The sequence below is a fragment of the Paramisgurnus dabryanus genome, chromosome 3, assembly GCF_030506205.2.
Source record: "Paramisgurnus dabryanus chromosome 3, PD_genome_1.1, whole genome shotgun sequence".
Taxonomy (NCBI): Eukaryota; Metazoa; Chordata; class Actinopteri; order Cypriniformes; family Cobitidae; genus Paramisgurnus; species Paramisgurnus dabryanus.
Genome location: NC_133339.1, coordinates 35,443,328 through 35,467,969, shown reverse-complemented (window position 1 = coordinate 35,467,969; position 24,642 = coordinate 35,443,328). Strand labels below are relative to the sequence as shown.

The window sequence follows — 24,642 nt, the reverse complement described above, 5'->3', positions numbered from 1 at the left end:
TACAATTTCATATTTATTATTTGTAGACTGATTATTGGTGAATGGGCAATTTACTGTCTGTCTATGTGCATATTATCCCTCCCACATTGGCATCAGTTTTAATCAGTCAGTTTTATCTGACTTGCCATTTCTAGTTTTAAAAAGCTACCTGAGGTTTCCAATCTGTGTCGAACTGATTTAAGGCTTTTAGTTAGCCGTGTAATATGTTTATGCTTTAAAATCCCACCACGTAGCATCTAAAATGCATTTACACTGTTTTAAAGATTCTGATTCTATACAGAAATGCTACCAGTAAGTTTTATTTTACAACTTTTTTGCCTTTAATTCCACATACTGCAAAAAAATGCCTAAGCTGCCTATAGGGCAGTACCATTAAAATATACTTATATGTACTATTTAGGTACAGATATGGCAACCCAGTATCATGAAATATAGTCACGTAAATTTTTGATTCTTTACTGTGACACATTTTTCCGCATTTATATATGGACCGTATCACGCATTTCTGTTTACGTCTCCCTGTCATGTCTTGGTTACTGAACTGTTTTGTCATAATTTCTTACCATTGTAGCTTCTGTTTAGGGTTAGATTTACATAAAATGACATCCTTACTCAAACCCAACTCTAACCCTAACGCCAGGCGACAATGGTTTAAAAATTAAAAAATATAAAAAAATAAATCTGAATAAATCAGACAATGCGACAATGGTTTGAAAATAGGAAAAAGCAGTTGAGTAACCAATACGTGACAGGGACACGTAAACAGAAATGTGTGATACGGTCACATATACAGTACACACGGAAAAACGTGAAAGTGTCACGGAAAAGAATCAAAAATTTACGTGACTATATGTACATAATTTTGTGATACAGGGTTGGATATGTATAACATTCGGTACCAATATGTACCTTTCAGGTACTAATGTGAACCCTTTGGTACCAATATGTACCTCGGAGGTACTAAAATTTACTTTTTTTTGGTACAAAGGTGTATTTTTGAATGGGGTAAGGCCCTAATGACAGGAAAAAGGACTCAGTGACTCAGGTAAAACCCCGTTTTAAAGTTTTACCAAGCATTTACCAATTCATTGGCACAAATACAAATGATAGGCTTGATAACCTTCCTAAACATTGGAGTAAAGTAACATTCACTTACAGAATATTTTGAAATCAAATTCGCATTTTAACCAAAGTCCAAAATTGTATGACTCGAAACACAGCTTAACTGATTCTCTGCGACATTTACAGTGTTGCACTTCACTAAGGGATCAATTCTCCATTGCAATCCCCCTTCCTGTCCCCCGTTTGATTTTGCATGATTGACTGCTATCTGCAACAGGAATAGCAAGCGTTTAACCTTGCAACGTCACATCAGCGTGCCCACTCTAATGAGCATTCAGTGCTGACAGCCCCAGCCCCGCAGCTGTGCGACCGGTGATCCTCAGCAGGCTTCCTGCTTCACAGCACTCAGAGGCAAACGCACAAACCGGCCGCTCTACCAGCACCTCTCTACAGACTGATGCCCACTCAATGCCTGCATGCCTCTTTATGAGTGCTGCTGTAGGGAACCTCAGCCTCCACAATGCATCTATCCTGTGCCAAACACTTAGGCAGCAGCCCACAGCTCTCTCCTGGACCCCTGCCCCCTTCTCCGAGTGCTGCCTCCAGAGAGACAAGCTTACAAAGTATGAAGAATGGTTGTCAATCGTACCTCAAAAAGTTTACCAGCTTTAAATTGTGACTGAGTGCATCCGGAGGATGCAGTGGATGTCTGTTGTTCCCAAGTGTGTGGAAAGTCAATATCAAATGTTGCCAGACTTGTTTTCCTTTTTCTACTTCTAAACCTGCATGGTTCAAGCAGAGAATCTTAAAATGATATTTCTGCAATGATGCACATACATGTAATTGTCATTTGCCATATACTTGAAGGTTTTTTAGCAAATCAATTGTATTTTTTATAACATAACTACATTTCACATTAGATTTATGCATTTTATCCAATGCAATTTTTTATCAGTATTTGTGTTCCTTCACTCTAAATTTGGTTTATTTTTAAACCAATGCTGGGTAAATATTAAATAAACCTATGCTGGGTTGAGTTAACAACAACCCAGCATACATTTATTTATAACCCAAAATGTGTTCTGTCCAATATCCCCCCAGCATTGAGTTAAAAATAAACAAACAAACCCATAACCTTTCATTTAAGCTACAGGAATACCACGCAAAAAGGAAAGAAAGTGACAGGTTAAGTTGTTTACAGTATACTGTGACGTGTTAACATTTTACATATTGAACTACAGAGTCCCCTCACGTGGCACACAACCCTCTTGCCCTCCGTGTTGAACCCACACCATTTATAGCCTCGCAGTAACCAGCAATCTTATTATGAGATTTAACTTTGCTCCAGCCGGACTCGTGCACGAGCGGTGCTCCACTCCATAACCCAACTCTTAAATCGCGGGCAACAGTTATAACTTGCTGTGGGCTCGCGTTATAACAGACAGTACTGTGGTGTAGGGGAACTTCAGCCATGTGCTCTGTCTGTCTGTGCGGAATACATAAAGGCTCTGCCTTGAATTAATCACTCGCTCTTTAATGGATCTTTGAGGATCGCGCTTGACGCAGTGAGGAGCTGCAGCTCTTTGTATTCCCGGGCCAAGAGGAACCTTGTGTTTTCCCCGTCCGATATCTACTGTCTCTTACAAAATGTCAAAGGGTTCATGGTGACATAGGGACCCCGGTTTTGCTTACGGAGAGACTACAGGGCTCTTGCTTCGACAGAGGTAAGTGGATAAAATGCTTCGGAATGTAGCTCTGTCGTATCCACGGAAAGACGTCGATAAATGTAAGGTTGATGTTGTTAGACGAGATTTGAAAGGATCGGAAGTGTAGTATGAAACTGAATTTGTTGTCAATGCAAGTGGCTATTGCAACAAATGCCTCGGTGTGCTTCTGTCGGACTTGTCTAACTTATAAGCGGATCGTTTAATGTGTGGAGTTTAACCATAAACGGACTTTAAATGCGTAGTATACGTTTAATGAAAAACTAAACGGGAAAGAGAGGTTTGGAAGCGCGTTTCTTTTTTTAATAATCGGATGTTTTGCGTAAAAGAAATTGATACGCGTTTGTGCAATAATATAGGCTACGCTATCAAAGTAAGCACTTGGTTGACGAATAAATATCTCTATTAACACTTAGTTAAGGGATTTGTTAAACTGTGAAGCGTGTCAGTAAGAGATGTTACTGGATTTAACGTGTCTTTCTTGCGATGTGAGACTTCCCGGCACCGCCAACATCCCCGGAATATCGCCAAAGGTTTCAGGACCATGGACAGCGGACAGGTCGCGTTTGCCGCTAGAGTTCGCCTTCAGCCATACAAATGACAACTGATAGACTCCTTCACATCTCCAATCGTGAGGATTTTCGTAAACAGCCTGTACGATATGTGCATACACTTACATAGCTTGTCATGTCCGTTTACACCGGCTAAGCTCCCAAAGTTTTCCAGCGTATATATTCATCACAAATTCTGTGTAGTGTTGAATAAGCACAGCGCGTTCGTCTTTGAGAGCAAGACGTTATGGATTGCTAAATTAAGAAATCATTCGAAGTCTCTGAAGCGGGATAAATTATTCAGAGACATAATAATTGAGTTGGAATCAAAGCTCAGATTGAATATATAACGCAGATCCTCACAACCTTCTTTCAAACACGTCATAAAAATTAAATATTTGCTTATTTAAGTAAGCTGGAGTGCGTAAGAAAAACTTTGAGGCTGAATTGTTTACATCTTTATTTATTTGATTAAATATTTGTATTTATTTAATTCGACCCGAATGCAAGAGCGTGCATCCAACATGACTGCGTCATAATGACTAGTTGTAAAGTTTTATCATTTGACTAACAAAATTCTACATTTGTTATCTTTTAACACCACATTATTTCAGGTTATTTAATGCACTTGCAATGACGAAGAAATAGTTTTCGTTCATCTTTCTAAAAGTGAATCAGCACCGGAGCGACGGTACCACAGCATGTAAAGCGCGTATTCCTCTCCAAAGACGCACACATTTAGCCAGTCAACCACGCACGTAAAAGTTTAAACATTGGTATTTAAAAGCTCTTGGAGACATAGATCGTTAGATTCAAAGAAATTTCTTTTTTATTATTATTTAACAAAGTATTGTGAAAGCCCAAAGCATCCTCTTAATGCGTGTTTTCATTGCTAAAAGATCGATTACAAGAAGATCGACACCGATTAACCACCTGCAGGCATTCTTCAGAAACAGACTGAGAATCTTCAACCTGTCTTTAGTGAGAACAGGATCCATCTCAGTCGTTTCAGAGAGATATACTACCTACACATAACCTATGGTTTAATAAAGAGCACGTTGATTAGGGGAAAAACTAAAACACGGTCTGTTCTTCTCTCTCCATCTCTTATCTTGATTATGCAGCCTGAAGATTGAGTCAGCTGTTTTGTATGCAAGGTGTCTGAACCAGGCTCTTTGTGGAGGAGAGAGCAATCGTGCGGCGGATACAGAGAGAGAGAGAGAGAGAGAGAGAGAGAGAGAGAGAGAGAGAGAGAGAGAGAGAGAGAGAGAGAGATGTGGACAGATAGACAGACATAGAGGGAGATGCATGGCAAGAAGGGTGTAAAGAGAACATACGACTCTTGCATTTTCGATATAACATTTGACCATAGAGCAAAGCGTTGTTTATAGTAATGCAATACCTTGCTTTATGTATATGCATGCAGCACTTTCATAAGACATACATAATAAATTGTGCCTACTCAATACAGAGACTCATAAAACACAAGTGCAGTTGTTGGTGATATCTGATGTGGAAGGCTTTTACGGCACCACTAACGTTTTGATAGATGCAGGAATGGATGGCAATCCAGTAAAAGTGAACACAGATGACAATTCAAAAAAAAAGTTATACATATCACAGATTTTTCTGCAAGAAGAATAAGAAGTCTGGGTGTGACGGGAGTTTTGTGTTGCTGTGCCCATTCTGACTCTTGTTCAGTTTTGTAAATAAACCACTGTAATAATTTAAGCAGGAAATTTTGGATTCCCTTTTGGCAAGTGTCCTGCAGAATAATGTGCACTCGTAACGGACATCAGGTGTGTCAGAATGGTTTATAAGCATTTTTTTTTTCGAGACATGCCATTTATGTGATTGATGTATAAATTCAAAACCCATCGAGAAGTCATATAAAAGTTATATGGTGACGTCCTTCATGTCTAGATTCATATAAAACATGCATCTGAAAGCAATGATTCACTTTTAAGATGCATGTTGCTACACTTTATGTTACATTACTGAGATAAAAATGTTTGTATATTATAATCCGCCACAGATCAGTGGGTATTACAATGTGCAGATTCGTGTCATGTCTAGATACTAGAAGGGCCTTATTTCTATTCAAACACTATTCCCTTACTAAGGCAGACAGTGTTGAATGGGAGAAAAGGGGCTGTCTGTGCTTCTGAAAACCTTTGGAGAGGCTGTTGGACTAAAGTGGCACATGGCTTTGATTTCATTGTGATATGAAGTGTGTACTTTTGTTTCTTGTTTACAATTTCGAATGGCAGCCTTTTGATTGCATATTGATGCAGATGTTGTAACCTTCACCGTTGCCATGCCCTGCGTATGTGCCCACATCTTAATGCTGTAGTGAACATGAAAGTTTGAGTACAATACCTGGGGTATTATTTCACTTTTTTATCCGGTGCATAATAAGTCTTGGCTGGAAGTATTAGCACTGCCGGGAAGATAGGCTGTGAATGTATCCTGACCGTAAGTGTTAAACCCCTGGGAAGGCTTGCAATCGACAAGTAATTAAAATCTGAAACGCATGTTCAGAAAGTAGAAAATGGAGGTTTGGGCGAGCATCCGGAGGTCTCAACACAGCTTTAAATAAGTGGCTGGAGCTCACCGATAAGACTGGAATAACAGAACTGATGTCCTCAGAGCCTTCGCCCTTGAGTGCTGTTTTATTTCAATTTAGCAAAGCAAAGATTGCACAGTTGTTGCGATTGTATCTCTTGGAAAGCATACAAATGGCATTAACAGCTTCACCTTGAATCAGCAGCTTGTAGGAGTCATTATCTGTACGGCTAGCGATTACCAAACGGGTATATGGCCCACTCTCAAGCGTGGCTCGGCTTGCCGTGCAACGGAGGCCATGTCAGTTTCAGGTGCATTAAACACAACTAAAGCACTGTGGAAAATGTTAACATTCACCGAGTTCGCGACGCTTGGCTGGTACTGTGGGTGAATAACACAGTCAGACATGTTGAGGTTGCTTAATGCAAATCTGTACTCCATTAGATACTATTAGAATCTTATGCACAGCATGAACTAACCTCGAGTTGAATTTCTTGCTAACATTGCCCTATTAATCTCCATTGCAAGAAATTACCTAATGAAAGTTATATGTAGGTTGCTGCTGGCACTGTTATTATGAGCGAAATCCTTTAGTGATAAGGCATTCAGGAGTAGAAGGGATATTGAACGTCACCCCTCCTCTTACCCCGACATCCCTTGTGCAAAGTAATTAGAGGTTGGGATACTGAATGGGATGGATGTATATACCTTCAGGCCTGAGTCCAGACTTGATGAATATCCCATGCATGCGAATTCATTAAAGTTGCTGATGCACAATGGTTTTGTCCATGCTACCTGCCATCATTTCTCTCTTTCTCTCTCTCTCTCTTTCTGTCTCTCTCTCTCTCTCTCTCATTTGGCCTTATCTATTTGTTCTCAGGATATGTATACAGTGCAAATAGCGATTAAATTGCGGTGCTGTCGGGGTTACAGGGTCAATAAAATCCTACCGCTGCATAAACCATAGCATCGGTCAATCAATACAATGAAAGGATGCCGTGATATAAAATAGAGACGGGACCAAGTGTACTTGTTCTGCTGCCAAGGTATGGATATTAAGAAATAGCATTAATACAATGGATGCATGGACTGTGGGTTTTGAATGAATCAGCCACTTCAATTGAATTTTCAACATTTTATCATTTTCGTTCCATTAGATTTGAAGAAAAAAAAATTATAATAATTTACAGAGAATTTGAAGGGATGACAAGTAGTGTCTTTGTATTTAACAGAATCAATATTGATCACCCTGGATGCCATTTTTACACGTCACTCACATACACAACAAAATGTCCACATACAACATTTCTGTTTTAATATAAGCACCAAAGTCCATCACACCTTACACTGTCAGAAAAATATGGTCAAAAATAGACCCTACCTGTCTAAGGGGCAGTACCCTTTAATAAGGTCTGACTCCTAATTAGGGATGTCAAAAGATTAATCATGATTAATCACATACAAAATAAAAGTATTTTGCGCATTATATATTTGTGAGTGTATTGTGTGTAATTATCATCTATATATAAATACACACATACATGTATACATTTATAAAAATTGTTTTTATGTATATATTTATTTATATATAATATATAATATTATTTAAATCTAAATAAATATTTATATAAATGTAAATGTTTCTTAAATACATACAGTATATGTATGTGTGTGTATTTATATATACAAAATAATTACACACAGTGCATACATATATATTATGCAAAAACAAACTTTTATTTTGTATGCGATTAATTGCGATTAATATTTTGACAGCCTTAGTTCAAATATAGGTAGACATCAGTGGCGGCTCGTGACTGCTCATCTGAGGGCCGCAAATTCAAAATATGTGTTCGGAGTGTCATGTGTGTTGCTTGTGTTTTCAAAATATGTTTGTGAATCATGTGCATCACGTGTTTTGTCAAAATAAGTGTCTGCTGCACAGGCGTCAAAACCGTTTATGATAAAAGAGACGCTCACGTTCACAAAATACACGCAAGACACTCCCTTAACAGTCAACTCTGATTACACATGAGATTATGAGAGTATCTGGCAACCGCGAGTGTTTCTTGTATCATAAACCCTTTAGACGCTTCTGCAGCAGACACTTATTTTGACAAAACATGTGATGCACACAGGATCTCTCGATGTGCAGAACACATATTTTGAAAAAAAGGAACCACACACTTGACGAACTAAATGCACGTTGTGACGAACTTCGCATCACACGTCCTCGAAAAAAGAAGTCACTGGCCGCCACTGATAGACAGTATTCATTTGGTACAAATATGTACCTCTAAGGAGTAAAATGAACTATTTAGGTACAAAGGTTTACTTTTTGAAAGAGTACCATCCCAGTCGCAGTTAGGGACCATTTTTTGACAGTGTATACTACTGTAGTCCAAGTGATTTTAGCCCAAGGTAAATTCTTAACACAAAGCATAAGACATAAAGATTTTAGCGGTGTGAAAGGTCTTATTAAGGGTTATGACTGGATATAAAACCTTTCATCCTCCTAAAGCTGGTTTCTCACTGAGACCAAGGGCACCAAACCTGTTTGACCATGATCAATGTTTTAACAGCTCTCACCTGTCTCATGATGAATTAAACTGAAAAAAACATTGTGACTTTAATGACATTAAACATTAAAGCTATGACTTGTTGCCTTGTAAGACGTAATAGAATGTGATGAGACAAAAAAGAAAAGGCAGAAATAAATTATGAGAAACAGGTGCAGGTACATCGAAACAGTCCGACTACCATCTGCTACAGAATGCTGCTGGACATTGGAAAAAAGGGACTGTCTCATACTTGGCGATCTGATTAATGTTTTCATCTGCTCAGCAAAGACAATTCTAACAGATTGAGAAATACTGTAAAACTGACAACATTCTCATGATCTCACCGAGGAAATCGCATGAAAAGGTGATATCATTCATTGTGTGGTGTTGTGCATATGGCTATAGAGGAGAAAAATGCAGAAACGCAAACACGACGTCTGTCGTCGTGTCGGCCGTGTCACTGTTTACCCTCTCCTGTGAAAAACCTCATTTATAATCTGACCGTGTGACTTCTTCATCACAGTAAATAATACTTCATGCCCACATGACAGCCACCCCTCCTCCCCAGAACCTCAATTGAATCTGCGGGGCAATCTAGCAGCGCACAGTCATATCAAGTACGAAGAACAAGATCTCAAGGAAAAGAACAGGGAGGGCCATCAAACACACCGTGTACTTTCCCAGCGACATTTAATAGTAGATAGCGAATCGTTTCCTTTCCTTTGAGGCAACATGCATTTGTTCTTTTCTTTGGATGCCACACAAACATTTTTACACAAAAGTTGAACTTTAAGTACGAAGACGGAGGCAGATGAAGAAATGTTAAGGAACAGTTGAAAGAGCAAGTGTGTGTGTGTGTGTGTGTGTGTGTGTGTGTTTTTCATGCAGAGTTGTGGACCGCAGGTGATTGCCATTGCCATATTTGTTGTTGCCATTGAGACCCTCTTGGTCAAGTGATAGGACACAATGGGGTTGATTAAATGACAACGTTCAGTCTATAAAAAGCGTACAGGTATCAGTGTTAAAGCGACGGATATCGGCACTGCAGAATGTGTCTACAGCCATCTGTTTCTTGGTTTAGCTTTGAGACTGAGCAGTTCTTCATCACACATTTGCTGTCCGTGATCCATGGTGCCACATTTAAATGCACCATCCACTCTTTTAACATTTTTTTTTATGTTTTTTTACATCATTAAGTAAGTAACAGAATGTGTTAACTGTTAGTGTGTCACTATAGGAGCAGTGGTAATTTTGCTCTTCCCTTAGCTCCACACTAAAACCTACCAAACATTGTAGCCATCTTAACAACATACAATATGTAGCATGTACAGTATGCCAAGCTAAACTACACTAATGTTTGTTTTTAGTGCATTAATATGTTTGTTTTGTGGCTTTTTGTTTTATGGCTAAAGTAAATAACCCCTGGCTAATTCTGTTGTGCACTGTCTACAGAGCCGGCGCCAGACCATAACTAACAGGGGGGCATTTGGCTTCCGACGGGGGGCACGCAATAGCAACAATAACTTGCAAAAACAAGACATTAAACAACAAATACAGTGCAAGCACACACTCATACAACTGGTACAGAGTGTCAGCTCATTTCCTGTATAAAGTGCAAAGACCACAAACTATGCGCAAAACTATTGAACTTCGACCGCGGGGTGAGCGCAAGCTGAGCTCTACTGCGCTCGCGCTTTGCTCTACGCAACAAAAAAACGCCCTCGCGCGGCGCAAGCCATTGAAATGAATTGTTTCATAGCGCAGCGCACACCGCGTCCTGGCTTGAAAAAAGCCGCTTTACCATAATCACGTCGTAATGCTGTTAACGGTCTATAGCCACACTTCACATTTAAGCTTACGTAATTTAAAACAACGCTAACTTACCTTTAAAATAGCTGAAGACGGCGTGTACGAACATAAACTTCATTAAAAGTGTCCTGTAGATTTGTAAATTCCACCTCGACCTCTAATCTTTGAGTTTGAGCCAGTCTGTGTTTGCATGAAGTCAGATGAAGCAGGCGGTGCTGATTCGTTCTAAATGTTCTAATATCCATGTTTTACACAATCCATAAAATGCCGCGAAAAAACACGTTGCTAGTATCAAGTCACAAATATGCTAAAGACGTAAGACGGGTGAAACGCGGCAATACATCCAATCAGAGAAACTGGTCTATTTTAATTAAAGAAAACATATATCAACTATATTTTCCTCATTTGATTACATTACAAGTCACGAAACATTCAATGTTTAATTTATTTTAATTATTCTTGATATATATTCAATTAATAAAAAAACTTTTTTAGGGGGGCACAACAACCTGTTTGGGGGGGCACTGCCCGCGAATGCCCCCCCTTGACGCCGGCCCTGACTGTCTATGTTAACTCTTTCCCTGCCATTGACGAGTTAACTAAATCTTTCCCCACCAGAGTTTTTTTTTTAAAGTTGCCTGCCAGCGCCAGCATTTTTTAAGATTTTCACAAAAGGTGGCGCTCTTACCCAACTTATAAAACCTGGAAGTATACGCTTAGGGCAAACAGTTCAAACCCCGCGTATGTTTTAATCATCACCACGGCTTTGAACCGGTTCACGGAACGAAAACGAAAACCAGAAACTTTTGATGTTTTGCAATGAACAGAAACGAAACCAGAAACTTTCCAAAAATATATATTCCGGAACAGATCCAATAGATTCCAGAAGTATCTCAAGATGTTTGCTTTTTTAATACTAATCAGTGGTGTAACGGATCGAAGTTGATCCGTGATCCGTTCAGATCACGACCCACGGTTTGGCTTGCATGCTATTCGCGGATTAATTAAACGTGATTATTCCTATGCCCTTCAAAGATCAGATCTCCGGATGTATAAAATGCATTTGTCGAATAAAGCAATGAAAAACAACGTAATTTTCACTTTATGTGGAGCGACTGTTTATGCTGCATCTTCTTCCCGAAGCGCTGTTTGGAATTCGTCCTCCGTCTGTGTGTGTGCGCTTGTTAAAGTGAACTCAACAAATGTAAGCATGTCAGAATACAGCTATGCCGCTTACATAATTTAGCCTTTTTCATGTTTGATGACAAGAAAGAGACTTAAGGAAAATTATGGAGACTAATAATTTAAGTTTAATGTCCTAATGATCAGCCTACTTATTTGTATGTCCCACAGCTGACATGGAACGTTATTAACTGGTTCGGGAACTTTATTTTTTTGTTCTAACCGGTTCAGGAACGCCAACTTTAGGGTTGAACCGAAAACCGGAAACGTTAAAATACTGTTTATGTTCGGAACGAACCAATTGGAAAAAAATTCTGGTTCAAAGCCCTGATCATCACTCTGAATCTGATCTCTATGGTCTCGTACACACTGCAAACTTTCGGGAGTGACAACCGCATTTAAATGTGCGAGTGAATCCCCTAAATGTTTGTTACATGTCTGTATGGAACAAGACTCACTCCCGAAAATGTGACTACACATTTGTCCACAGTAAATGTAGAAATGACAATAAAAATTCACATGCATTTGTTACTTGATACACAGTTGTAATGTTACTTTTAACGTTAAATGTACAGGTTTTTTTTAGCAGCATTTAGCGATGAGATTGCAAAATTGCAACCGGCAGCTCAGTCCACAGCTCACCCCTCGATTTCGAAACAAATATTGTAGCTGCCACAGGACAAACACGTCGCTCTTTCATACAAAGTAGGGACGAAATGCACTTTGTAAAGCAGTTGCTGGCGATTTCCATATTAGAGGACCCGTGGTGTATGTAAATGGCTCATTCTAAGGTAATAAAACTAATACAGTACAGTACACAACTGACAATATAGTTATATGTATATTATATTGCATTTTTGTCAAGAGATCCTTCTAAAAGTCCCACATTGCACCTTTAAAGAGGGTTTCCCCACACTAATGGCTCATATCACGTCACCAAAATGTGACCAGATCATGACGATCTAAAGCGCAGAGTTATAAACGGCAGTATCTGTGCTTTGGGTTGCTAATGTGCAACATTGATCCCTGTTTCCGGAATTCCATTAAGGACTCATATGGTTGTTCAAAGTTCAGGAGATAATTAAGTAAAATGTCTTTTAAATTCTATTGACTCCAGATTGCACCAGCTGCCAAGACGGTTTAATGAATTCACAGATTTTAAGGGCCTCTAAGCATTTTTACCATGATGGACCATAAATTTCAGTTTGGGCTCACGTGCGCATTGCACTTACCTCAGTGCAAGCATCTGTCCATAATTAAGAGCTGCGGTTTATTTTACGCGATTCCTCCAATGCCTGTTTAAGAGGTTGAATGATTACCGAGCATTATAGTTTGATTAGAAATAGTTGGAAAATAAACTGATATTCCCTTGCAGCCCTCGCAGAAACAGCACAGTTACCATAGAAACTATCCCCAAGTTGCCGAAAAACATACAGTACTAGCATCTACTTATTAAAAATGTGCCAGTATTCACACAGTTTGTTGGACACCGTGTGTGCTAACTGGCTCACAGCGTGGTGGATGGTGTTGGCTAGAAGGGATACAGCTATGGCATAAATCTCTTCAGATGTCAGGTTTGGGGTAGGATCAGAGACAGACACTACTCGAGTATTTTGAGTACATTTTCCAAGCATCTGTGCTTTATCAGAGTGTTTGTCTTGGGAAAATATTAACTTTGCTTTACTAAAAAATGTTCACTACATTCTAAAGCATATACTGTGTATTCGTTTTATATTGCTTATTAAAATTTATTTTATACCTAATTACATAAATAAATGTGTACTTTTACTTTCCTTGAGTAAAAGTACAAAAGTACTTTTTACTTAAGTAAAAGTAAAAAAAAATACTAGATGATTAATGTACTTAAATATTAAATATAAACCAAAATCTTGAAATTATGAAATGAAGTGGAGTAAAAATTATGATAATATGCTTTGGAATGTATGTTTTCCAAAGAAAAACACTGATAAAATATAAATACTTAAAAATGTACTTTTATGTAGAAAGTAAAAATAATTAAGTGTCCGCGTCTGGATAAGATTAGGATGAAAACATTGGTTCTGGCTGGATGGGTTAAAGCTATGGCCTACATCCTGTACAATGTTGGGTTTAGGGTTAGGTTTGGGGTATTAGGATAAAAACAGCGCTCATCCGGCAAGATTTCACAAGATTTTGGTCATTTCTGTATCCAGTGTTCGAATTATGTCAAAAATTATGCGGCGTCCCCTAACTAACCCCCCCTCCCATGGTCAAGCCCATCCCATCATAATACTGTAGGGTCGTCGTGATTTCGCAAAGTAAGATTTGTTAAAGTTTTGTTGGTCCTGGATCAACGTTTTAAAGAAAGAAACCTCAAATTACCCTTAACTCAAACCCTAACCATTTTTCAAAAGGCCCTAACCCAATCCTAAAACTTAACAATCTGCCAATTCCTCAAGAAGACAGCGTATGGGGGACTTGAGAGTTTACATTTATTTCAAATAATGGACAGAATCACTTTGAGACAGTGCAGCACAACAATTTTTGAATTAATGTAGTATTTTATTTTAATAAAAACAAGGGGACCCACCAAATGTATATTTTTGTGCTTTATGTGGGTCAAATGCTTTTAGGAGGTCCAGGACCACCCCAGCCAATTCAAACACTGGCTGTATCCCTTCTAGTTACAACCATGGTGGATGGGACCTTTGGTCATAAAATAATAATAAAGAAAGAGTAAAGATGACAACTAGATTCAAAATGAGATGATAACTTGATTTGAGCCTGATGGTGTGAGATTCTCCTGTAGTATCACCAGATTTGTACAGACGTGCGATGGCTCTTTGAAGAGGAGGTGGAAATCCTAATTGCCTTAATGACTGAGTAATTTGGTAAGCACAACGTACATTATACTGAAGTCCGTCCAAAGACATCCCAAAGGAAAATGTAATTGCTCAGTGTTTTTTTTGTCCAAGCTCTGTAGGCTTAATAAAGCTTTATTTAAGTATTTATTCTCAAAAATTCATTTATAGATATAAAAATCTAAAGATATATGAGATTATTACTTTTGCACAGATGATACCATTTTGGCCTGAAGGAAGAAAATATAGTTGAAATCTCCTTTGAAACTATGTAGCAGACACATGTGAGATTACAGAAAGAACTTCAACTTGCCTCCAGTTAATCCCATTTTCATCTAGCAGAAACAACTGAGGCATTAAAGAAGTCTCACTGGTTGTTTATCATTCCTACAGTTATATGGATGCGCAAGACCGTGTCCTTACCTGGATTATTTTGCAACCTTTTAAAAAAGTGTTTGTCACTTTTTGTTTTGCCGTGAGCTGCTTCAAGCATGTAGACATCTCTCTAGTCATTTTACAACTGTGTGTGCACGGCCGCTCCTATGATGATGGATTGCGGCGTAATGAAGGTGGACATAGCATTGGACTGTCAGGGCAACAGCTTTACAGAGCAACACCTACTGAATTAAATCAATTTAGCTCACTATATTTGCATGCCCCTAGCAATAAGTCAACTTTGGTCCGTGCCAAATCCGAAGAATGCCTTTACTCAGACCAGTTCTTTACAATCCCGATTACATTCTGAAATTCATTCATCCAACTTTCCTCCCCGTCCGTTGGCATGTTTAGCCAAATACCTGGTGGATTTCAATAATTACCTTGGCATGTTGCACAGAAACGGTAATGCGGCGAAATGATCAAAACCCGTCCCTCGTATTCACGTCAAAACATTCTACCCTTCACGGCAGCCTTGATGTGTTGAACGAGGATGATTTGCAGGCCTGAGGTTTTAATGATAATTATCAAGGCCCAACAGCTGTTAGAAACAGAAATGCCTTCCAGCTGCATTGCTTGAGACCCACGCTCCACCTGTTGTCTCCTTACCCACTGTCCTCCGCTTCTCATTAAACAGCTTTGCTTTTCAGAGCCAATCAGAATGATCCAGTTATTGTAAAGGAAAGGGAGATACGGGGACAGATAACAGAAAATCAAAATCACTTTCTCACTGTGAGACTAGAGATTGCAGTGCATGTGAGGTGTTATCCTGAAGATAAATATGGATATTACTGGAAGCTCGACGTGCCAATTATAGGTTCTCACTTCAATGATGGAGCACCTGAGCCAGGGTGAGTTAAAGACTTGAGAAGATGTCCTCTGGGCTGTGCTATATAAAAAAGTGCAGGGAAAAGTGTAATCTGAATGTGCCGTGGGTATTTACATTCACCCGATGCTATCGTCTTTACACAAGTGTGGAATAGGCTCTAAGTATACGTGCTGTTAAAATGTCTAGTAGATTTACACGGGTTTGCAGAGGGGCACTCTAGTTTTAAAGAGATCAGAGGTTTTAGATGCAAGTAAAACAGCTTATTCCCACCTGGCGATGTGTAATTTATTTCTTACAATAGGCCTACCATCTATCGAGTTGTATGGCATTGCTCCACCACCTGAGGCACCTGATTCAGTGTCTTAAAATGCAGAGCATGCACTTAACTATGATGCTTGCCCGGATATATGCCTGATTATAAAACATTTCATTTGGCTATCATTCATAAATGGCTGCATGCCTTGTTCAGTAGAAAATTGCCACAAACATTTCATATAAACAATGTAATGCAGCATTAACTTTTTTGTAGAAAATGCATTTTTTTTACAAATACTAAATTATGAAGTTATTCTGAGTTATATAGGCTTTTGAGAATCTGAATTGATTAGCAATCCAATATGCAACACAAAGCCTAGGGGCCCCTTGTGGGTCTTTTTATGAGAAAAATGAAATTTCACTAAAGCAAAAATGCATTAATAGGCTAGTGGCGAATCCGGAAATTTTAAACTGAGTGGACCTTGGTAAAACAGGGTGGACCTTAATGCCTACTCTCAAATTACATCATTTTACAATATAGTAGTGGTTAAACAGATTACATTACTCTTCATTGTTTATCAATAAATTAAAAAACAGATTACATTACGTTTTTTTGAGTCATGGATCAAATAATTTTCAGATCAGCAAAAAAGGAAACTAAAATAAAACAAAACAAGAAATTATAAGCCTATGTAAATAGAAAAGCATAAAGTAACATATAAAGTATAACAAAAATGTAATTAAATGAATAATAACACTTCTCACGTCTTCTTTATTCTATACATTAAATGTAATTAATGAATCTTTTTAAAGCTACAGAAGTGATTTTCATTTTTGTCTTCAAAATGACACAAATATAAGGCGATTTCTTGAGGGTGCTGCCACTTTAAGACCGAATAAGAACGGATACTTAAAACTTAAAACTTGCCAAGACTGTGGCATTTCGGGATGATTTTGTCTGTGTCCTGTAAAGCACATAGAGATTCTGTGTTTGCGTGCTTTTTGAAACATGCATCTCCATGCATCTCCGTGCACTTTAACATCTGCTTGAATTGTTTTAAATGGCTTAAATTTGCAAGGTTAAGAAACAAATTTCTATATAAATGCTTATTTATTTCTGAATGATGCATATTTAAGCGATTGTTTTTATTATTAAAAGAGATTATTATAATGTATGCATGATTTCTTCTGCTTTTCCACAAAAATATTTTGTGTCTCTTTTGACTGGGTGGGCCAGTCGTCAATGTGCGTTTTCCGAAAGCATCGTTAGCCAACTGCTGTCGTAAGTTTTGTCGTTACTGATAAAGTTCAACGCTTTGCTGTTTCCTGAAACCTTAGTCCAAACGAACATTCGCAAGCTGCATCGCAAACTTGTGTGGTTTGTACGACAGCTCTAAACCTGTCATTAGAAGTTTCTTATTATTATAATATGTAGACTTATGTTGATCATGCTTTTGAACAAAATAAGCAAAAAGTAGGAAGTACATTCTATATCAATCTTTCTAAATTTATAAAAAAAAAATATTTTATGTCTTTAAGTTTATAAACAGAATTAAAGCGCTGCATTTGAAAACTGTGCATGTGCGCAGTCATAGGATCTTTAAGACCCTGGGGAATCCCTGGGAGGAGTGATGTAAGAGCGAATTGCGCATGAATTGAATATCTTGAAAATAAACAACAGATAAATAAATCACGATAACAAAATCAGTTTTCCGATACAATATGTTATTTACAGCAATAATCTGACATTAAATCGATTTGCACAGATTAATAAGTACTTCACCTCCCACGTGACATCATCAACTATGGTTCAAACGACGAATGTGTGACAAAGTTACTATGCTTTCGGGAAACAGTCACAAGGTAGTTCGTTTCTACAACTATGCATTGTACTATGTTGGTTCAGCAGTGAGTTATGTCATTGTTCAGGAAACGCACCCCTGAGTGGGCCCTTATTTAGCCTCGCCAATGTAGGCCTAATAATAAAAAATTTAACTTGATAAAAATAAAGAGCATAATGTTTGCAGTTAGTAAAATATTATGTTGTATGTTAACAGCATGTGATTGTGTATACCAAAAAATATTTTAATATCTTGGTAACGTACCAATCAATTCAATTCAATTCAGTTCAATTCAATTCTATTTATATAGCGCTTTTCTCAATTGTTGCAAAGCAGCTTTACAAGAGTAGATGTAGAGGAGAACACTGAAAATCAATAGATAGGATAAGAAGTAGAATATAGCGGCTAAGGATAAACCGTACAAGCGAGCGTATTAATAATGTGTAACGTATACAGTAAAGTGCTAAGTTAAGCCAAAGTTGGCTGACTCTCCCTGGGACTAAAAAACCCCCTAGGAGAAAACCCAGTGGGAAAAACTCCTAGAAGGACAAAAAACCCTAGGGAGAAATTAATATTTATATATATAGACACGGTTGGGATAGGAAGCGGGTAAGCGGATTAAACTGGTTCAGCCGGTGGTCGTTGGTCGCGCATCGGCTGGGCATCATAGCTAAATATGTAAATGGGGGTCCCTGCTCGTCCTCTCATTCTTTAAGGGATCCTTTGCTTGGAAATGGTTGAAGACCTCTGATTCTAGAGCTCACAAAATAGAAAGAAGATATATCTCTTAGGTCCCATACACACTGCATATTAATTTGGTTGTCACTTCACCTTTTAATGCTTAATCCTGTTCTGTACACACACACTTCAGTAATTTACGGGACTGACAACCGCATTCGAACATCAAATTAACTCCCGCAAAAGGCAGGTAGTGACAATCGCATTTACAGAAACTCTGCATAGTGTGTACATAAACGAACTGAACAACTAGTAGTTAATAAAGTGTTTAAACGTGCATCATAAACGTGTCTCTTCTGAAAAAAAAAATGCCTAGAAGGGCAAAAAAAGTCTTCTGTATGTGCGATTCAGAAAATGACAGAGGAATGAGCGTTTGCTGAGCAGTGTTGTCAGATCTTGCACTAAAAATACAGCGAACAAGAAAAATCCAATAATAAACCGAAATAAAACTAAATGCTTTACCTCAAAGATCAAAATATTGGGACCGGCACCTTCACACTTTATTAACACCAAAAACTTGATCGCTTCATGAGTCAAAAGCCATGAACGGTTAAGCTCCTAAATGGTATTTACGTACAAAAAAGATGAGGACCTGGCAACACTGCAAGACCGCGTGCTGTGAAGCAGCCTCACAAAAGCGTACAATACACAACGCCAAGACGGAGGTTTATTGCAAAACACAATGCTGTTAGATTATTTTGGTCAAAGCTGTGAGTGATAAGCACGCGAGACGGCAGAACGTTGCTATGGTTATTTCTGTGTCAATCATCACATTTTCGGGAGTGAGTCTTGTTCCGTACAGACATGAAATGAACATTAACATCCCGCATTTAAATGCTGTTGTCACTCCCGAAAGTTTGCAGTGTGTACGAGACCACTATAAATTCTCTTTTCAAAGGCCCTCAATTTTGAATAGAAAAAATAAACGTGTGGTGAAAAATGCAATGTCTTTAATTGTTGGCTTGCAATAGTTAAATCTGCAAAAGAGCTGTGGATATATTTGGATAATTGCTCTAGTTGTGGATTGTTTGCTGTGTTAATATTTGTCGTTTTCTTTCTTGTTCAATTTTCCCTTGCAAATATCTTCAAATTGCACCAAAACTTACCAATTTTGTTTACCTGCATACAGAAATTGTTTTTTTTTTTGCACACATTCCTTCCCTCTCAAAATATCAAAAGACTTGTCCATATTGTACCAACCCTCAACACAGTTCATTTTTTTTCTTCTTTTCTTTCTTTCTTTCTTTTTTTCTTTCATCTCAAACTTTCTAATATAATCAGTGAATCTATGAAGCTCTCAAAGGATGTGACCAGGTAATAGCCCAAGCAATAACAGAAGTGTGTGCCTTCCCGAGGCAAACCAAACCCGATCTTATTTGATTAACGTTACGCAATTCTCCAGATTAGCTATGACTTATGACCTTTAAATTAATCAACCCACTCGGTTCATACACTGTCAACCTTATTTGTTATGAGTATGACTTTTATTGCTACTCTCCACCCGTGAGAGTCAAGCGGGAGCTGGTGGAAACATAACTGAGAGGGCTGAGACTCCCAGCTGCTTAAAACGATGAGGTTGGCAACATTAATCAGGTTCTAAAAAGGCCGAAAATCCAATTAATTCTATTTGATATTCCAATAAGATCCTGGCCTGATTAAAAAATCTAATAATGTCTGACCACCATATAAATCCGCATTACCCAGAAAGAGAGAGAGAGAGAATGTTTTATTTCAGCCAAACAACTGTATCCCTAGCTGTCAGATGGTGTTTTCACAGTCAAATGCTTAAATCTGGTGGTTTGCGCTCTTTTGGCATGTACTTTTAATTAGGGCGCTTTTGTCTTTCAGCTCTCATTACTCTCACAAATCCAAAGACCTCCGATATCATGAGCTTCCTGCAAGTGTTGGTATAGTATTATAATAAGTATATATAAAATAAAACACAAACATTCTTTTCAAAACCAGTCGTATAGGAGAATGGAGAAACCGGGAATGTTCATCAGCGAAGCACAGCCCTGTTTAATTATACAGGAAGTCATGCTGTTAAGATTCTCCCTGAGGATGTGAACCTTCTCCTCTAACCTGCCAGGAAAAGACAAATTCACTCCAGACACTCTCTCACTGCACATAGAGTAGCTTATGCCTATCATCCATGTTTACCCCGAATCATCTGGGCAGAAAATGAAGCGGCGTTGAGTAGCATATAAAACTTTTATCACATGCTTTGCTGTCTTGTACGCCATTTCACATTCGCAATTCTCTCTGGACTGAAGCTGTAATGCAGCCTTGAAATTCATATCAGGCTACAATGTGTGAAAATGTTTTTGCAATTGTCGGGGTCACGGCCTGAAATCTTTCCGTATAGCCCGTATCGGAAAGTGCATATTTGATCAATATCAGTATTGCTTTTATTGCTGGTTTAATTCAGTGCATTCACTGCTGTTTGAAATGGCAATCAATACAGTCCAGTGCTCACGCCGGGACATCATTAATACACTTAATGGAAATGTTAATTCATAACACAAAATGCTCTTGCATTGACAAAACAGCATTAAGCCTGGAGAGAAAAATGCTAAATCCAATTCAACTAAAAACTAAAAGTGTACTGTAGTTCGTTACTGTCGTAAAGAAATATTCACACCAAAGCTATTCAGACTATTTGGTGCTGGTCTAACTGGTGGTTTGTGGTTTTGCTCATTGTATTTATAGTTAATCTAGTTAAAAAGCCTTGTGGGGACACCAGGGAGCTAGTATTAAAAACACATCATATCCTTGTGACCATCTCTTGCTGATGCGTTTTTGTGTTTTGGTGTGAAAGCATCTTTATGTTAAAAATCTGTAACTGTCCCAACACCGTAAATATCATTTTGTAATGTATGTAAAATATAGGGCATCTTTCATTTGTGTACATTTGTGTAGGCAACACATTTTGGCAGCAGGTGTGCAGTTACAGTGAAAAATTCTGGCAGTGAGCCACCTCATGTTTGTGTTGAAGTGCATCTGTGTTCACTCCTCTATTGAAGACCTTTGATCTGCTCAGAGGTAACATTACTGTATGAGACAAGGAAAATACCCATGGGTTTGACCTCCAGAGTTCATCTCTCCCTGCTTGGTCTATTTGGAACATAGAAAGAATGCTCATATGAATAAAATGGCCTGTTTTCAAGTATTGCCTGAAGAACTGGTTTGCCTTGGCTGAGACTAAAAAACGGAGAAAAACCGTACTGGCCAGTGGTAATAGAGGCGGGCTTGTGTATTCCAGGTCTCAATTCTCCAAGCGGAAGTGAATCCGGTTTTAAAGGGCTTACTTGACATCAAATGCAAACAAATGTCCTGTGACCCCTGGTAGGAGTTTTGGAACTAACTTGGCACAGCTGGGGGAAATGAAGGGCAGCAGTCAGAAGACTTATGGGAAAAGACTATGCCCGCGGAAAAGCAGTACACTGTTTGCTTTACTCCTGCTTAGTGAGCCTGGGGATCATTTAACCATGCCATAGCTCATTGAATTGTAAACTTCATATTTCCAGCATTTCAAAGTTTTGGACAAAAGCCATGCAAAAGCAATTTGGGGAGCTTTTAAGTATGCACAAAGTTTGCACAAAGTATTTTGTTGCTATATTGACTAAACATTTGAAATAAGCATAAAAACATTTTAAACATGCTAAATGCACTGAAGTGGTTTTGTATTCTCCAGTATTGTGTTCATTGTCAGGAAAATAGTATAAAAAAGCTTCCAAGCCGTCAATTGGGCAGTACCCTTTAAAATAATCTTAATATGTACCATTTAAATACAGATATGTATACATTTGGTACCATTATGAACTTTTAAGGTACTAATTTGCACTCTACTGATAACTCTGAGGTACTAATATGACCTCTTTATGTGCACAGGTATACTTTTTGAACGGGTATTGTCCAACCCTTCTGAAAAATCCAGCTAAGACCAGCATAACTGGTGAGCTGGTTTTAGCTGGTCTCCCAGCTTGATTTTAGCGGGTTTAGCTTTGTTTCTCTCACTTTTTAAGCTGGTCTAGCTGGACTTAACTGGTCAGGTTGGAAGACCAGCTGATCCACCACAGCTTTGCCATGCTGGGAAGACCATCTTGGACCAGCTTAAACCAGCTGCTGCCACCTTAAACCAGCTAAAACCAGCTACCAGCTTATGCTGGTCGTAGCTGGATTTTTCAGTACCAGTCAAATAATAATAAGTCAATGTCATCCTTCTGAGAGCAAAACATCATGGCAGCAGTTTTGCGTCAAATTATGATCAAATAATGGAGAAGAGTGTTATAGTCTGGCATGTATCCAGATGTGCGGTGTAGTCTGCATTTAAAGTGAGCGTGGTTTATGGATCACAGCGAAGAGATGTTTTATAGCGGTGGTCTTGGGAATTGTTCTGTGCAAATTGCACTCAGCACTGATTTTGTGGGCACCTTTGCGACGTTACTTGATTTGCATAATTCCTTTAGTGAATCGGATGCTAAAACAATGTGGATAGCACATCTGAAAAGCTATCAGTGGCCGCAATTCATTCATAAGCAATGAGGTATGAGAGGATGTGCGTGCAATGTTAATTAATTGTTTTGGCAACACTTTAAAATAAAGTAGTATTTGTTAATATTAGTAAAGGCGTTAACATGAACTAACAATGAAGAATACTTCAACAGCATTTAGTAATCTTACTGTAGTTTAAAATGATGGGTTATTTAATGCTGGATTAAAACAACACAGCATTTTGGGTCGAAACAACCCAGCATGGGTTAAATTATACAACCCAGTGTGCTGGCCTCGTTCCTTTTTGACCCCATGCTTATTTGAAAACAACCCAGCATTTTTTAAGAGTGTAGTTTCAGCATTTACTGCTCTTTTTTTAAATAAAAAGTTGTAAATGTAAACATTAGGTAATGCATAAGATTAATAAATAATAAAAACAAAATCAGAAAAACTATATTACTCATAGTAACTTCTTATGTTTTAACCCATATTAAATTGTACAGCCTTAATAATAATAATAATAATTATTATTATTATTATTATTAATATTATTAATATTATTATTATTATTATTAATATTAATTAAATACATTTGAAGAGATCAGATGCAAAACCCTCTATAAGTGCGTCTGACATGTTTTTTTTTTTTTTTGCATTTTTATCAGGCTCTTATATTTAGGTTCAGTAATTTCACTTTAATGGCAATGAAAGTATTAGTCAGTAATTGAAATGAATTTTTTTTTTTTACAAATGTCACTTTAGTCATTTCATTTTTTTTTTTTTTTACAAATTACATCTTAGGTCTTTTGCTGCAAAACCCTATAAGTAAAAATATCCACTTCTAAAAAAGTCTCCAATCACTCTTCACTGTTCTATCTAAAGGTAAAATGCTCAAAAATTCAGTCAATATCCTGATATATTCCTCTTAATTGGGTATAAACCTCTTTTAACTGGGTAAAAAAACCTCCTTTATATTCGAATGCTGTCATGCACCCAATCTTCTTTCGTGCACTTTGCTGAAAAATCGATGTTTAACGGATTCTGCCAACAAAGTGGTACTTCTGAATGGCCTGAGGGTGGGATTAAGCGGATTTGAAGCAAAAGTATTTAATGAAAGTATAATAAGTGCCTAAAGCAGTGGGCTCCAACATGGTGCCCGCAGAGAGTCCCTGAGTTGCCCCAAAGCACATTCTATTAATATCCTAAATTTTAATATTTAAAGAGTTTGATTCCAAAACGCAATAAATGCATTTTGACTAAAAACGTGTTTTCTATATCAAGAAAGCAACTAGATGAAGACCACTATCCCTCCAGATTGTTTTATCCATTGTGGTAGCCCTTGCTCACAAAAAGGTTGGAGACCCCTGGCCTGGAGCATTCGGTCAGTATCATTATCTCATTTTTGACGCAGGTGATATTTAGCATTAAAGCATTATTAGTATTATAGCATCTAAGCTCTTCATTTATTTGATTTCATTTTTTCAAGTGCCGTCCTTCTGCTAGAGGATAGAAACCCTGACATAAAAGAATTGTGAATAACCGTGAATTTCAGAAATAACATTCTGCTGTAGATGTCATGCCGTATTAAGGTAAACGTTTCACACTATAGCTGTTTCTGTGTTGTTCATCTTAGCATGGCTGGAACTCTCAATTGTTGCAAAACCATTTATTCAGTTGCAGCTTTATTCCTTTATGTTACATTCGAGAGTGTGAGATTACATCAGCACTGATGTGCTCTGCATACGGCACCAGCTGG

General features: G+C 38.0%; 1 protein-coding gene across 1 annotated transcript in view; it reads left to right on the top strand.

Annotated features, from left to right (window-relative positions):
- The first annotated feature begins 2,342 nt into the window (after window positions 1-2,342).
- The window catches only part of elfn1a (extracellular leucine-rich repeat and fibronectin type III domain containing 1a), a 110,107-nt gene continuing 87,807 nt past the window's right edge, over window positions 2,343-24,642 (top strand). The window contains exon 1 of the mRNA XM_065260563.1: window positions 2,343-2,786. The gene's annotated coding sequence lies outside the window, so the exon portion shown is untranslated. The remainder of the gene's footprint in view (window positions 2,787-24,642) is intronic.